This window comes from Hordeum vulgare, chromosome 4H, assembly GCF_904849725.1.
Source record: "Hordeum vulgare subsp. vulgare chromosome 4H, MorexV3_pseudomolecules_assembly, whole genome shotgun sequence".
NCBI classification, from domain to species: Eukaryota; Viridiplantae; Streptophyta; class Magnoliopsida; order Poales; family Poaceae; genus Hordeum; species Hordeum vulgare.
In genome coordinates this window covers 17,846,722-17,863,646 of record NC_058521.1, presented here as the reverse complement: position 1 = coordinate 17,863,646, position 16,925 = coordinate 17,846,722, and positions in this window count along the sequence as shown.

Sequence of the window (16,925 nt, the reverse complement as noted above, 5' to 3'; positions counted from 1 at the left end):
AGAACTAGTGGGTGTGCATCCAACTTGCTTGCTCACGAAGACCTAGGGCAATTTTGAGGAATACCATCATTGGAATATACAAGCCAAGTTATATAATGAAGATTCCCACTTGTATATGTAAGTGTCAAAACAAGAGACTTTCTATCATGAAGAACATGATACTATTTCGAAGCACAAGTGTGGAAAAAGATAGTAGCATTGTCCCTTCTCTCTTTTTCTCTCATTTTTTTATTTTATTTTATTTTTGTTTGGCCACTTTGGCCTCTTTCCATATTTTTTTTGTGGGCAACTTTGGCCTCTCTTTTTTTATTTCCTCACATGGGACAATGCTCTAATAATGATGATCATCACACTTTTATTTACTCACACCTCAATGTTATAACAATTATGACTCTATAGGAAAAGCCTCCGGCAGTGTACCAGGATGTGCAACGATCTATCTTAGCGTATGACGTTGAAACATCTCGCTAGCTATCTTACGATCATGCAATGGCAATATGAAAGTTAAGGCACATGTCATGAGACGGAACGGTGGGAGTTTCATGGCAATATATCTCGGAATGGCTATGAAAATGCCATAATAGGTAGGTATGGTGGCTGTTTTGAGGAAGGTATATGGTGGGTTTGTGCACCGGCAAAAGTTGCGCGACACTAGAGAGGCTAGCAATGGTGGAAGCTGAAAGTGCATATATACCATGGACTCACATTAGTCATGTAGAACTCATATACGTATTGTGAAAGTTTTTATTAGTAATCGAAACAAAGTGCTAAACACATACTCCTAGGGGAAGGGTTGGTAGGTGTTAACCATCGCGCGATCCCGACCGCAACACAAAGGATGACAATCAATACATCAATTATGCTCCGACTTCCTAACATAGCGGTTCACCATACGTGCATGCTACGGGAATCACTAACTTCAACACAAGTATTTCTAGATTCACAACACCGTACTACCATGACTCTAATATTACCATATCCATGTCTCAAAACTAATTGAGATGAATCAAACTTCTCTTCACTAATCAATGCACATGAATATGGAATTTTGTATTATATCCTCTCTCGATGCCTATCATCTTTAGGACTACTTCCATAGCATAAGCCAATTACCAAGTTACTCAAAGAGAGCACTCTCAAAAAGATATAAGTGAAGATCGAGAGTTATTATTTCTCCAAAATATGACACCGCTTTGCTCTAAAAAGATCTAAGTGAAGCACTAGAGCAAAGTTATCTAGCTCAAAAAGATATAAGTGAAGCACATGTGAGCTAAATTGCCTAACTCAAAGGATATAAGCGAAGCTCAAAGAGTATTCTAGCAAAATCACGATGAGTGCATGTCTCTCTCAAAAAGGTGTGCAGCAAGGATGATTGTGACACAACAAAAAGAAAAGACTCCTATAATACACGATGCTCCAAGAAAAACACATATCATGTGGTGAATAAAAATATAGCTCCAAGTAACGTTATCGATGGATTGAAGACGAAAGAGGGGATGCCTTCCCGGGGCATCCCCAAGCTTAGGCTTTTTGGTGTCCTTGAATTTGGCTTGGGATGCCTTGGGCACCCCCAAGATTGAGCTCTTTCCACTCTGATGCCAACTATTCTTCCCCTTTGCAACGGCACCAGAAGAATGCTGCTAGCACTCTCCGGCAATCGAAACTAGAAGAATGTTGTTGACGGCCCACAAGCGCATGGGATCGCAGCAGTTTTCGAGGGTAGAGTATTCGACCCAAATTTGTTGATTCGCACGACGGGAGGTGAGAGAATACTCTCAAGTATTAGCACTTGAATTGTCAGATTCAACCACACCTGAAAGATTAGTATCTGCAAGCAAAGTAGTAACAGCAAAGTAGCGAGTAACGGCAGTGGCAAGGAACAGCGGTAGTGACAGCAGTAGCAAGTAGCAAAAGTAGCAAGCAACAGTAGTAGCAACAATAGCAGCAGAGCAAGACAAGTAACAACAGTAGCAACAGTAGTAGCAGCAGCAGAGCAAGACAAGTAACAGCAGTAGCAACAGTAGTAGCAGCAACAGAGCAAGACAAGTAACAGCAGTAGCAACAGTAGTAGCAACAGTAGTAGCAACAGTAGTAGCAGCACTAGGACAAACTCGTAGGCAATGGGTCGGTGATTTGTTTGGATGATATTCATCATGCAACAGCTATAACACGAAGAGATATGTGGCTAGCTCCCGTTCGTCAATGTGATGTAGGCATGCATTCCGTGTGTCGTCATACGTGCTTAGGGAAAAGAACTTGCATGACATCTATTGTCCATCCCTCCCGTGGCAGCGGGGTCCAAAAGGAAACTACAGGATATTAAGGTTCTCCTTTTAATAAAGAACCGGACCAATGCATTAGCACTTGGTGAAAACATGAACTCCTCAAACTATGGTCATCACCGGGAGTGGTTCCGGTTATTGTCACTCCGGGGTTGCCGGATCATAACACATAGTAGGTAACTACAACTTGCAAGATCGGATCTAAAACACACATATATTGGTGACAACATAATAATTTCAGATCTGAAATCATGGCACTCGGGCCCTAGTGACAAGCATTAAGCATGGCAAAGTAGTAGCAACATCAATCTCAGAACATAGTGGATACTAGGGATCAATCCCCATGAAAACTAACTCGATTACATGATAGATCTCATCCTACTCATCACCGCCCAGCGAGCCTACGAATAGATTACTCACGAACGACGAAGAGCTTCATGGAATTGGAGAGGGAAGAAGGTTGATGATGACGATGGCGATGATTTCCCCTCTCCGGAGCCCAAGACGGACTCCAGATCTGCCCTCCAGATGAAGAACAGGTGGTGGCGGCGCCTCCGTAACGTAAATGTGACGAAAACTTCTCTTTTTATTTTTTCTGGGACGAAAGGGGACTTATAGACCTGAGGTTGGGGGCGGCAGAGCCGTGTGGGCCCCACAAGCCTGCCCACCGCCACCAGGGGGTGGTGGCGGAGCCAGGGCTTGTGGCCCACTGGCCCACCCCCTCGGGTGGAACTTGGCGCAGATATTTTTTATATTTTCCAAAACTGCTCCCTGTAATTTTCAGGACGTTTGGAGAACTTTGATTTCTGCACAAAAATAACACCAAGGCAATTCTACTGAAAACAGTGTCAGTCCAGGTTAGTTCCATTTAAATCATGCAAATTAGAGTCCAAAACAAGGGCAAAAGAGTTTGGAAAAGTAGATACGATGGAGACGTATCACACTCTTTATCCCATTGTCCATGAGAACATCACCCAAAACTTGAAAACTTCACAACACAAAACTTAAACAGAAACTCGTGATATCATTAGCATAAGAAAACAAACCACCACCGCTTTAGGTACTGTAGCAAACTTGATTTCTATTTATATTGGTGTTATATTACTGTATTCTCACTTTTCCATGGCTAGTACCCCCCCCCCCAATACTATCCATAGTTTCATCAAAATAAGCAATCAACACAACAAAACAGAATCTGTCAAAACCAGACCAGTCTGTAGCAATCTGTATACTTCGTATACTTATGTTATCTCACAAATTCTGAAAAATTACGAAAATTTGGGCAATTGGCATATCAACCAGCAGCAAATAGAATCAACTCAAAAGCTCTTCCTGGATAAAAATGAAAAATAATTTGGTGTGCGAAAAGTTTCTGCCTTTTTCAGCAAGATCAAACAACCATCACCAAAACTAGTCATAAAGGTTTTACTTGGCACAAACACAAAAAGAAACACAAAAAACACAATCATAACAGAATTATGATGGTGTGGACGCAATAAAACAGAAAGCAAAAAATCAAAGATAAATTCATTGGGTTGCATCCCAACAAGCGCTATTGTTTAACGCCCTTAGCTAGGAATAAGGCGATAGAATCACGTATCGTCGTCTTTGGTGCTCAAACCATAAGTAGGGTGAACACTCATCATCTTAAGATCTTCATCTCTCTTACTAGATGATTCACCACTATTTTTAGGAACAAAAACAGACTTGGTGGCCTTATTGTGGGCAAAATTTGGAGTATTCTGCACAGCGACAAAAGCGAAACCCAAATTGGTTATAACATCCTCTAGTTTGCCAATCCTAGCGGAATCATGACCTAGTTTTTCATTAACGGTGGGTTCCCTCTCCTTTAAATTTTTCAAAGTCATTCCCACCTTGGATCCGTACTGAGTGATTTGATTATGGATCTTTTTATCCAAATTCTCAATGAGTTCAATCGTAGCAACTTTATTTTCAATGATATCCAGTCTGCGCATCACATGTTCCAGAGTTAAGGTAGTTCCATTAACCATGAGTGGGGGTGAACCTACCAAATTTATTAAGGCGCCGTAAGAATCAACGGTATGGCTACCCAAGAAATTTCCGCCTAAGATGGTGTCAGGAACATACCTATTCCAAGGGGAAATACCCACATAAAAGCTGCGAAGTAGGACGGTAGTAGATTGCTTACGAGTAGATCTACTCTGAGCATTGTAGATCCTATACCAAGCATCCTTTAAGTTTTCTCCCTCGTTTTGTTTGAAATTGAGAATTTCGCTCTCGGGAGTATCGTTCGAAGAGGTAGGTCTAGCCATGAGGACAGGTAGACTATCCCACACAAGCAAGCAGAAAGCAAGCGAAAGAAAAGGGCGAACAAAAAAGGCAAATATTTTTGTAAATTTTTGTTTTTCAAAAGTGGGGGAGAGGAAAACGAGAGACAAAAAAGGTAAATGCAAGATATGAGTTTGCGACAGTTACTTGGATAAGCTTCACTTAGAACAGTCCCCGGTGCCAGAAATTGACACGTTGGAGGAAGACTATTCTTGACTTGATACTACCCGGCAACGGTGCCAGAAATTCTTCTTGCTACCTCTTGAGCTTGCGTTGGTTTTTCCCTTGAAGAGGAAAGGGTGATGCAGCACAGTAGAAGTAAGTATTTCCCTCAGTTTGAGAATGAAGGTATCAATCCAGTAGGAGTATCAAGGCAAGTCTCCAAAGTACGTGCGCAAAAACAGCAAACTTGCACCCAACGCTACAAAGGGGTTGTCAATCCCTTCACGGTTAACTGCAAGGTGAGATCTGAAAGCGGAAAGTGCAACAAAGTAAAAGTGTAAGGCTGAAAATATGATGTGAAGTAGACCCGGGGGCCATAGTGTTCACTAGAGGCTTTTCTCATGATAGCAAGTATTACGGTGGGTGAATGAATTACTATCGAGCAATTGATAGAACTACGCAAAGTCATGCCGATATCTAAGGCAATGATCATACATATAGGCATCACGTCCGAGACAAGTAGACCGATACATTCTGCATCTACTACTATTACTGCACACATCAACCGCTATCCAGCATGCATCTAGTCTATTAAGTTCATGACAAACGGAGTAACGCCTTAAGGAAGATGACATGATGTAGACGGATAAATTCATGCAATAGATATAAACCCAGTCTTTTTAATCTTGATGGCAACAACACGATACGTGCCTCGCTACCACTTCTGTCACTGGGTGAGGTCACGCACGGTATGAACCCAAAACCAAGCACTTCTCCCATTGCAAGAATTATAGATCAAGTTGGCCAAACGAAACCCACAACTCGAAGAGAATTACAAGGATATGAAATCATGCATATAAGAGATCAGAAGAAACTCAAATAAGATTCATAGATAATCTGATCATAAATCCACAATTCATCGGATCTCGACAAACACACCGCAAAAGAGGATTACATCGGATAGATCTCCATGAAGATCATGGAGAACTTTGTATTGAAGATCCAAGAGAGAGAAGAACCCATCTAGCTACTAGCTATGGACCCGAAGGTCTATGGTGAAATACTCACGCATCATCGGAGAGGCAATGGTGTTGATGAAGAAGCCCTCCGTGTCCGAATCCCCCCTCCGGCAGGGCACCAGAACGTGCCCCAGATGGGATATTGCAGAGACAGAAGCTTGCGGCGGCGGAAAAGTATTTTCGTGGCTCTTTTTCGTGGTTTCAGATTTTTTGGGGATTTATAGGCGGAAGAACTAGGGCAGGGGAGACACAGGGGGCCCACAAGCCTGCTAGCCCCCCCGCCTAGGCCGGGCCTGGGTGGCTTGTGACCTCCTTCGAGGTCCCCTGTCTTGGTTCTCAAGTCTCCGGCGTGTCTTCTGTTCCAGAAAAAAAAATCTTTTTGGAGGTTTTATTCCGTTTGGACTCCGTTTGATATTCTCCTCTGAAAAAGGTCAAAAACACGGAAAAAACAGGAACTGGCACTTGGCACTGAGTTAATAAGTTAGTCCCAAAAAGGATATAAAATGCATAGAAAACATCCAAAGTTTCACAAGATAATAGCATGGAACCATCAAAAATTATAGATACGTTGGAGACGTATCAATATACTGATTTGGGTCATCAGCATCCTCCTCCATGACATCATCAGCATTTGCTTCTTCGACGGGGGCGACGTGAGCTAGCACTAATGGAGACTCTCCCACACCGCGTCGACCGCTACCACCCTTCACGACATGTGCAATTAATTGGGTAGGTGTGGTGGTGTTCATACCTTGTTGAGGAGTTATCGTTGGTGTGCTACAGGGCGCCTCGACAAGAAGGTGAGTCTTCGGCCAAGGAAAGATCCAGATCTTGCATGCACCAATCTGTTTAGGGGTCTCGTCATCATCGACTGGTGTCGAAAGAGGCAAATCCACGAAACCCGCTTTCACACTGGCGACACAAACTTTGAAAACGCCAGGGGACATCTGTTGGTTGTGGAGCATGCGGTCCTTCGGCTTCATGATCGTTGCCTTTCCCACGTCCACCTTCCGGCCGTTGACATCGTACAGTAGGGTGCACGGGGTTTAGTCGGCCTATGAAGAAATGACTACGATGTCAGACATCTGAAAGGCAACTGAAATGGAAGACTATATAGAGATGCTCGTGAAGAGTGTATGACGCGTAATTACCGTGATGGCGGCAAGCTCAGCCAAAGACGAAGCCCCACCGAGCACACAAGAGACGGAGGACGGGCTTCTATGAACCAGAGCGAGACCAGGTACAGGAGCATCCGCGGTTGCGTGAGCAGGTGCTGGTGGTGAGATGTTCGCCGAATTTCTCCCGACAAAGGTGAGAAGGGGAAAGTCCTATGGCCCTTTTTCTGGATTCCTCCTCACAAACTCAAAAACTGCCGGAACCAATTTGCCCAAGGAAGTTGCCATAGCTACATTGACTTTATCATCAATTACCTTGGCCAGCTCTTCTTTTGTCTCACCTTTGCTCTTATCGACCGCTTGCGCGACCTTCTCGTCGATGGTGTGTTGAGAAAGCTATCGTCTCTGCTTTTTTTCCTCCGACTTCTCGTGGTAGCACTTCATCCACGCACTAGTAGGAAAAACTTTAGGTAGGAGGCTAGTAGTAGTGCTGGAATATGGCACGCGCTGCTGCTACTTAGAAGTAGCGTTGGATCTGACAAGCGCCACTGGTCATGGTTGTAGGAGTAGCGCTTGATTTGTAAACATCTCTACTGCTAAACGTGGCCCAACGAGCCCACCGACGGTAGCAGTAGTAGCAAGGCGCTTGGGAAAAGCACTACTCCTAAGTAGAATAGCACTAGCGCTCTTGGGGAATTAGCGCCACTGGTACACGTGCTCCTGTGTCGGCTCCCAAATTCCCTAACTCTCCTTCCACTCATTCCCTCTCAACCCTCTCCCCCGCGCACTCCTGTGTCGCCACTGCCGCCCGCCGGAGCCCTCCCTGCCCATCCCTGCGCGCGCCTTAGAACCCCCCTCCCCTGCCGCTCCAGTAAGCCCCCCGCCCCCTCCTCCCCATGCCTCTGTCCCTCCCAAAATATTAGGGTTAGTAATATTTAGAATTAGGTTAGGGTTAGAAGAATAAGAAAGATGAACAAAAAGAAGAAAATAAGAATAGGAAAAAGGAAAATAAGAAGAGGAGGAGAAGAAAAGAAGAAGAAGAAGGAGAATAAGAAGAGGAGGAGAGGAGAAGAAGAGGAAAAATAGAAGAAGTGGAGAAGTAGAAGAAGAGGAGAAGTAGAAGAAAAAGGGGAGAAGAAGAAGCGGAGAAGAAGAAAAGAAGAAGAATACGAAGAAGAAGAAGAAGAAGAAGAAGAAGAAGAAGAAGAAGAAGAAGAAGAAGAAGAAGAAGAAGAAGAAGAAGAAGAAGAAGAAGAAGAAGAAGAAGAAGAAGAAGAAGAAGAAGAAGAAGAAGAAGAAGAAGAAGAAGAAGAAGAAGAAGAAGAAGAAAAGGAAGAATAAGAGGAGGAGGAGAGGAGAAAGAGGAGAAGAAGAAAATAAGAATAGGAAAAGGAAACTAAGAAGAGGAGGAGGATAGGAGAAAGAGGAGAATAAGAAAATAAGAATAGGAAAAGGAAACTAAGAAGAGGAGGAGAATAAAAGAACAAGAAGAAGGAGAATAGGAAGAAGGGGCGAGGAGAAGAAGAGGAAAAATAGAAGAAGAGGAGAAGTATAATAAGAGGAGAAGTAGAAGAAAAAGAGGAGACGAAGAAGGGGAGAAGAAAAGAAGAAGAAGAAGAAGAAGAAGAAGAAGAGAAGAGAAGGAAGAAGAAGAGGAGGAGAAGAAATATGTTAGCTAGTGTGCTAGGTTAAATCTATTTTTTTAACTTTTTGTCGTTTGATTGCTATTGATATTAATTTTTCTTGCTAAGTTTGTGTTAATACATCACATATTTTTTTGTGTTAATTAAGCACTACATTCAGTAATGTTGATAAATTGGACAAGATGATGTATCTCGTGACAAGTTAATTCTGCTTCATCATTGTAGTAATAGGTTCTGTCTACCATTTTCCGTACATTTTTTGAAGAATGAAAATAAGTTGTCAATGGAAATAAGTTGTCAACTATTTTTAAATAAACAATATAAATTACTTAATAAATGTGGTTGAGAAACTCACATAATGGTAGAACTGGAGGCGTCTGCACATCGACCCAGATGTCGATATTACCTTCAATTTCATCTTCCGGACAAATATCAAAGGTGATAAGCATATTAGGCTCAAATGCATAAGCCTTGCATAGTGCTACCCAAGTTTTGCATTCAAAAAAGGAGTAGGTGTCTGCATTGTACAATTTTACGGCAAAAGTATAACCATGCTCGGTCCTCAAGTGAACTATCTTTACCTCCATAGTTTCTTCAGTACTGAAACCAATCTTATCCAACACATAATGTATTGCATGGCAGGGGATACGCTAGTAGAATAGTAAAAAATAAAAATTATAAGTTGAAGCAAAAGAAGTCATGCTTAATTACGAAAAAAGACTTGTCGTTGTGACTTACTGTATCCACTTCGAAGTCCTCATCCAGCATGATGCTGAAGCGCCTATCATCAACTAGGAAAGGCGTGTCGCAAAGGCCGCGCTTGTCTTGGCAGTATTCGCACATAACGTATTCGTCGTCAGATGACAATTCCTAAAACAGAGAAAATTTGGGCATGACATTTACTAAAAAATGGACATATGGAGCGCCTGAAATTTGCTAGAACGAAAATGAATCAACATTCTGGCAAAATAAGCAAAGCTACCAAACATGAAGAGCACTCTTTCGGAGCAATATATTATAGGTATACATGTCTCGGTAACATGGTTCATGGCAAGTAAAAGTAAGATGAATGATACCTCTCTCGGTACCATGGCACAATAGTAATATTAACATGTAAAATGTAAAAGTGAGATGAATAATACCTCTCTTGGTACCATGGTTCATGGCAAGTCAAGGAATGCATAAAGGAAGACTAATTTATTTCTCCCTGCATTGTACAAGGCCTTTAGAAGCTCTCATGTTGATGGAAGAATCTACTATGGACATAAACCCATTTTACTGGAAAATGGATAGAAGTAAACAATAATATTCTTCTATGTTTCACTGGAAGGGGTCGGCCTCTTTAGTAGACAATACTTGATCACAAGCCGGTGATTCATTCAAACTCTAATACGATCTTTAAACTGACTGGACTCTTTCCTAGCAAAAGTTACTTGATCAACTAGGGCTCTGATAAGGGACAACACACCATGTTTTATTGGTTGTCCCACATACATAACTTCTCTCCCTTTTTTGAAAAATAGGTTGCCCGAAAGTTGTAACTTGTCAAGTGTAGACAAAAGACCGGAAGTGGTCGGACCCTTCCCCATGCACAAGCAGGAGCTACAAGCACCACGCTGCCCTTTTTATTGGAAATGTCTGCTTTTGTGAGATGCGCCTTTCTACTTTTCAACGCAGATGTCAAGTAAATGGCATCCAGCTAATGCCCGCGTGCTTTAGATTATATTAATTGACTAGAACCATTTGGTGTTTATTAGGGAGTGGGGTGGTGTTGATTAGGGACCGTTTGGTGTTGATTATATTAATTAGGACCGTTTGGTGCCTGATATGAAATTGACCATTTGCTCAAAATATGCACTAGTACTAGCCGGGACAACAACACACACATATACAGATAACAACGCACACGAACAATTGAATTCATTTGGATGGCTACAACACATGGCTCCGGTAGAGCCTGCTATTTTTTTTTCTAAAAATGGAAAAACCTTCGCCACATTCATTAATTAAGAGAGAGTATTGCATTTTTTGCATGGTTGGATATTACAAAAGCTTGGGCACATGTATATGTATCAAAGTTTCGAATGTCGCTGTAGCTTTTGAAGAGCTCTCTCATTTACATGTGCATGTATAGGTTGAAAAGTTTCAAATGTCGTTGTAGCTTTTGAAGAGCTCTGTCATTTACATGTGCATGCATAGGTTGAATCAACCGACAGAAACAGAGAACTTTCACATTATTATTGATCTGATTATTGACTTGTGCATGGGTCAAATCAACAAACAAAGTGTTGGGGAACGTCGCATGGGAAACAAAAAATTTCCTACACGCACGAAGACCTATCATGGTGATGTCCATCTATGAGAGGGGATGTGTGATCTACGTACCCTTGTAGACCGTACAGCAGAAGCGTTAGTGAACGCGGTTGATGTAGTGGAACGTCCTCACGTCCCTCGATCCGCCCCGCGAACCGTCCCGCGATCAGTCCCACGATCTAGTGCCGAACGGACGGCACCTCCGCGTTCAGCACACGTACAGCTCGGCGATGATCTCGGCCTTCTTGATCCAGCAAGAGAGATGGAGAGGTAGAAGAGTTCTCTGGCAGCGTGACGGCTCTCCGGAGGTTGGTGATGATCTTGTCTCAGCAGGGCTCCGCCCGAGCTCCGCAGAAACGCGATCTAGAGGAAAAACCGTGGAGGTATGTGGTCGGGCTGCCGTGGAAAAGTCGTCTCAAATCAGCCCTAAAACCTCCGTATATATAGGGGGAAGAGGGGGAGCCTTGCCTTGGGGCTCGGCCGAGCCAAGGGGGGAAGGTCTCCCCCCCCCCCAAACCGAGTCCAACTTGGTTTGGTGGGTGGAGTCCTTCTTCCCTTTCCCACCTCCTCCTTTTTTTCTCTTTGATTTTCTTCCTATGGCGCATAGGGCCTTCTTGGGCTGTCCCACCAGCCCACTAAGGACTGGTGTGCCACCCCAAGGCCTATGGGCTTCCCCGGGGTGGGTTCCCCCCCCCCCCACCCGGTGAACTCCCAGAACCCATTCGTCATTCCCGGTACATTCCCGGTAACTCCGAAAACCTTCCGGTAATCAAATGAGGTCATCCTATATATCAATATTCGTTTCCAGACCATTCCGGAAACCCTCGTGATGTCCGTGATCTCATCCGGGACTCCGAACAACATTCGGTAACCAACCATATAACTCAAATACGCATAAAACAACGTCGAACCTTAAGTGTGCAGACCCTGCGGGTTCGAGAACTATGTAGACATGACCCGAGAGACTCCTCGGTCAATATCCAATAGCGGGACCTAGATGCCCATATTGGATCCTACATATTCTACGAAGATCTTATCGTTTGAACCTCAGTGCCAAGGATTCATATAATCCCGTATGTCATTCCCTTTGTCCTTCGGTATGTTACTTGCCCGAGTTTCGATCGTGCGTATCCGCATACCTATTTCAATCTCGTTTACCAGCAAGTCTCTTTACTGGTTCCGTAATACAAGATCCCGCAACTTACACTAAGTCACATTGCTTGCAAGGCTTGTGTGTGATGTTGTATTACCGAGTGGGCCCCGAGATACCTCTCCGTCACACGGAGTGACAAATCCCTGTCCTGATCCATACTAACTCAACGAATACCTTCAGAGATACCTGTAGAGCATCTTTATAGTCACCCAGTTACGTTACGACGTTTGATACACACAAAGTATTCCTCCGGTGTTAGTGAGTTATATGATCTCATGGTCATAGGAACAAATACTTGACACGCAGAAAAACAGTAGCAACAAAATGACACGATCAACATGCTACGTCTATTAGTTTGGGTCTAGTCCATCACGTGATTGTCCTAATGATGTGATCCAGTTATCAAGCAACAACACCTTGTTCATAATCAGAAGACACTGACTATCTTTGATCAACTGGCTAACCAACTAGAGGCTTGCTAGGGACAGTGTTTTGTCTATGTATCCACACATGTAAATGAGTCTTCATTGAATACAATTATAGCATGGATAATAAACGATTATCTTGATACAAGAATTATAATAATAACTATATTATTATTGCCTCTAGGGCATAATTCCAACAGTCTCCCACTTGCACTAGAGTCAATAATCTAGCCCTCACATCATCATGTGAATTACATTGTAATAAATCTAACACCCATACAGTTCTGCAGTTGATCATGCTTTGCCCGTGGAAGAGGTTTAGTCAGCGGGTCCGCTACATTCAGATCCGTGTGCGCTTTGCATATATTTACGTCCTCCCCTTCGACGTAGTCGCGGATGAGGTTGAAGCGTCGTTTGATGTGTTTGGACTTCTTGTGAAACCGTGGTTCCTTTGCTAAGGCAATGGCACCCGTGTTGTCACAGAACAAGGTTATTAGATTCAGTGCGCTTGGCACCACTCCAAGATCCGTCATGAATTGCTTCATCCAGACACCCTCCTTAGCCGCCTCCGAGGCAGCCATGTACTCCGCTTCACATGTAGAATCTGCTACGACGCTTTGCTTGGAACTGCACCAGCTTACCGCACCCCCATTAAGAATAAATACATATCCGGTGTGCGACTTAGAGTCGTCCGGATCTGTGTCAAAGCTTGCATCGACGTAACCTTTTACGGCGAGCTCTTCGTCACCTCCATACACGAGAAACATCTCCTTGGTCCTTTTCAGGTACTTCAGGATATTCTTGACCGCCGTCCAGTGATCCACTCCGGGATTACTCTGGAACCTACCTGCCATACTTATGGCCAGGCTAACGTCCGGTCTAGTGCACAGCATTGCATACATGATAGAACCTAGGCTGAAGCATAGGCGACGGTGCGCATACGCTCTCTATCCTCATCAGTTGCTGGGCACTGAGTCTTACTCAATCTCGTACCTTGTAAAACTGGCAAGAACCCTTTCTTGGACTGTTCCATTTTGAACCTCTTCAAAACTTTATCAAGGTATATGCTTTGTGAAAGTCCTATCACGCGTTTTGATCTATCCGTGTAGATCTTAATGCCTAGAATGTAAGCAGCTTCTCCTAGGTCCTTCATAGAGAAACTTTTATTCAAGTAATCCTTTATGCTCTCCAAAAACTCTACGTTGTTTCCAATCAGCAATATGTCATCCACATATAATATTAGAAACGCCACAGAGCTCCCACTCACTTTCTTGTAAATACAAGATTCTCCAACCACTTGTATAAACCCAAATGCTTTAATCACCTCATCAAAGCGTTTGTTCCAACTCCGAGATGCTTGCACCAGTCCATAAATGGATCGCTGGAGCTTGCATACCTTGTTAGCATTCTTAGGATCGACAAAACCTTCGGGTTGCATCATATACAATTCTTCCTTAAGGAAACCATTAAGGAACGCCGTTTTGACATCCATCTGCCAGATTTCATAATCGAAAAATGCAGCTATTGCTAACATGATTCTGACGGACTTAAGCATCGCTACGGGTGAGAATGTCTCATCGTAGTCAACTCCTTGAACTTGTGAAAAACCCTTTGCCACAAGTCGTGCTTTATAAACGGTCACATTGCCGTCAGCGTCCGTCTTCCTCTTAAAGATCCATTTGTTCTCAATAGCCTTGCGGCCCTCAGGCAGTACTTCCAAAGTCCACACTTTGTTCTCATACATGGATCCTATCTCGGACTTCATGGCTTCTAGCCATTTGTTGGAATCTGGGCCCACCATTGCTTCTTCATAATTTGCAGGTTCATTGTTGTCCAACAACATGATTGATAAGACGGGATTACCGTACCACTCTCGAGCAGCACGTGGTCTCGTCGACCTGCGTGGTACGATAGAAACTTGAACCGGAGTTTCATGATCATTATCATTAACTTCCTCCTCAACCGGCGTCGCAACGATAGAGGTTTCCCCTTGCCCTGCGCCACCATCCAGAGGGATGAGAGGTTCGACAACCTCGTCAAGTTCTATCTTCCTCCCACTCAATTCTCTCGAGAGAAACTCCTTCTCGAGAAAAGCTCCGTTTTTAGCAACAAACACTTTGCCCTCGGATTTGAGATAGAAGGTGTACCCAACTGTCTCTTTTGGGTAACCTATGAAGACGCACTTTTCCGCTTTGGGTTCTAGCTTTTCAGGCTGAAGCTTTTTGACATAAGCATCACATCCCCAAACTTTCAGAAACGACAACTTTGGCCTTTTGCCATACCACAGTTCGTATGGTGTCGTCTCAACGGATTTTGAAGGTGCCCTATTTAAAGTGAATGCAGCTGTTTCTAATGCATATCCCCAAAACGATAACGGCAAATCGGTAAGAGACATCATAGATCGCACCATCTCTAATAAAGTATGATTACGACATTCGGACACACCATTACGCTGTGGTGTTCCACGCGGTGTCAATTGTGAAACAATTCCACATTGTCTTAAGTGAGCACCAAACTCGAAACTCAGATATTCACCCCCACGATCAGACCGTAGGAACTTGATCTTCTTGTTACAATGATTTTCAACTTCACTCTGAAATTGCTTGAACTTTTCAAATGTTTCAGACTTGTGCTTCATTAAGTAGACATAACCATATCTACTCAAATCGTCAGTGAAGGTGAGAAAATAACGATATCCGCCGCGTGCCTCTACGCTCATCGGACCACACACATCGGTATGTATGATTTCCAACAAGTCACTTGCACGCTCCATTGTTCCGGAGAATGGAGTTTTAGTCATCTTGCCCATGAGGCATGGTTCGCACGTGTCAAGTGAATCAAAGTCAAGTGACTCCAAAAGTCCATCGGCATGGAGTTTCTTCATGCGCTTTACACCAATATGACCTAAGCGGCAGTGCCAAAAAAATATGGCGCTATCATTGTTAACTCTAACTCTTTTGGTCTCAATGTTATGTATGTGTGTATCGCTATCAAGATTCAATATGAACAATCCTCTCACATTGGGTGCATGACCATAAAAGATGTTACTCACAGAAATAGAACAACCATTATTCTCTGACTTAAAAGAGTAACCGTATCGCAATAAACAAGATCCAGATATAATGTTCATGCTCAACGCAGGCACTAAATAACAATGATTCAAGTTCATAACTAATCCTGATGGTAACTGAAGTGAAACTGTGTCGACGGCGATTGCATCAACCTTGGAACCATTTCCTACGCGCATCGTCACTTCATCTTTCGCCAGCCTTCGTCTATTCCGCAGTTCCTGTTTCGAGTTGCAAATATGAGCAACAGAACTGGTATCGAATAGCCAGGCACTACTACGAGAGCCGTTTAAGTACACATCAATAACATGTATATCAAATATACCTGATTTTTCTTTGGCCGCCTTCTTATCTGCCACATACTTGGGGCAATTGTGCTTCCAGTGACCCATACCCTTGCAATAGTAACACTCTGTTTCAGGCTTAGGTCTAGCTTTGGGTTTCTTCGTCGGAATGGCAACAGGCTTGCCGCTCTTCTTTGAATTACCCCTCTTGCCTTTGTCGTTTCTCTTGAAACTAGTGGTCTTATTCACCATCAACACTTGATGCTCTTTACGGAGTTCAGACTCTGTGACTTTCAGCATCGCAAACAACTCGCCGGGAGACTTGTTCATCCCTTGCATGTTGTAGTTCAACACAAAGCCTTTATAGCTTGGCGGCAGTGATAGAAGGATTCTGTCAGTGATAGCCTCTTGCGGGAGTTCAATCCCCAGCTCAGCTAGACGGTTTGAGTACCCAGACATTTTGAGCACATGTTCACTGACAGGCGAGTTCTCCTCCATCTTGCAAGCATAGAATTTATCGGAGGTCTCATACCTCTCGATTCGGGTGTTCTTGTGAAAGATAAACTTCAACTCCTGGAACATCTCAAATGCTCCATGACGCTCAAAGCAACGTTGAAGTCCAGGTTCTAAGCCATACAAGATTGCACATTGAACTACTGAGTAGTCCTCCTTACGTGCTAACCAAGCGTTCTTAACATCCTGATCAGCCGTAGCGGGTGGTTCATCTCCTAGCGCTGCATTAAGGACATAATCCTTCTTCCCAGCTTGTAAGATTAGCTTAAGATTACGAGCCCAGTCTACAAAGTGGCTTCCATCATCTTTCAACTTAGCTTTCTCTAGGAACGTATTAAAATTCAGGGTGACTGTCGCGTGAGCCATGATCTACAACACAAATATATTCAAAGTGGACTTAGACTATGTTCAAGATAATTAGAGTTTAACTTAATCAAATTATTCGCTAAACTCCCACTCAAAATGTACATCTCTCTAGTCATTTGAGTGGTTCATGATCCACTTACACTAGCTCAAGTCCGATCATCACGTGAGTTGAGCATAGTTTCAGTGGTAAGCATCCCTATGCTAATCATATCATCTATATGATTCATGATCGACCTTTCGGTCTCATGTGTTCCGAGGCCATGTCTGCACAT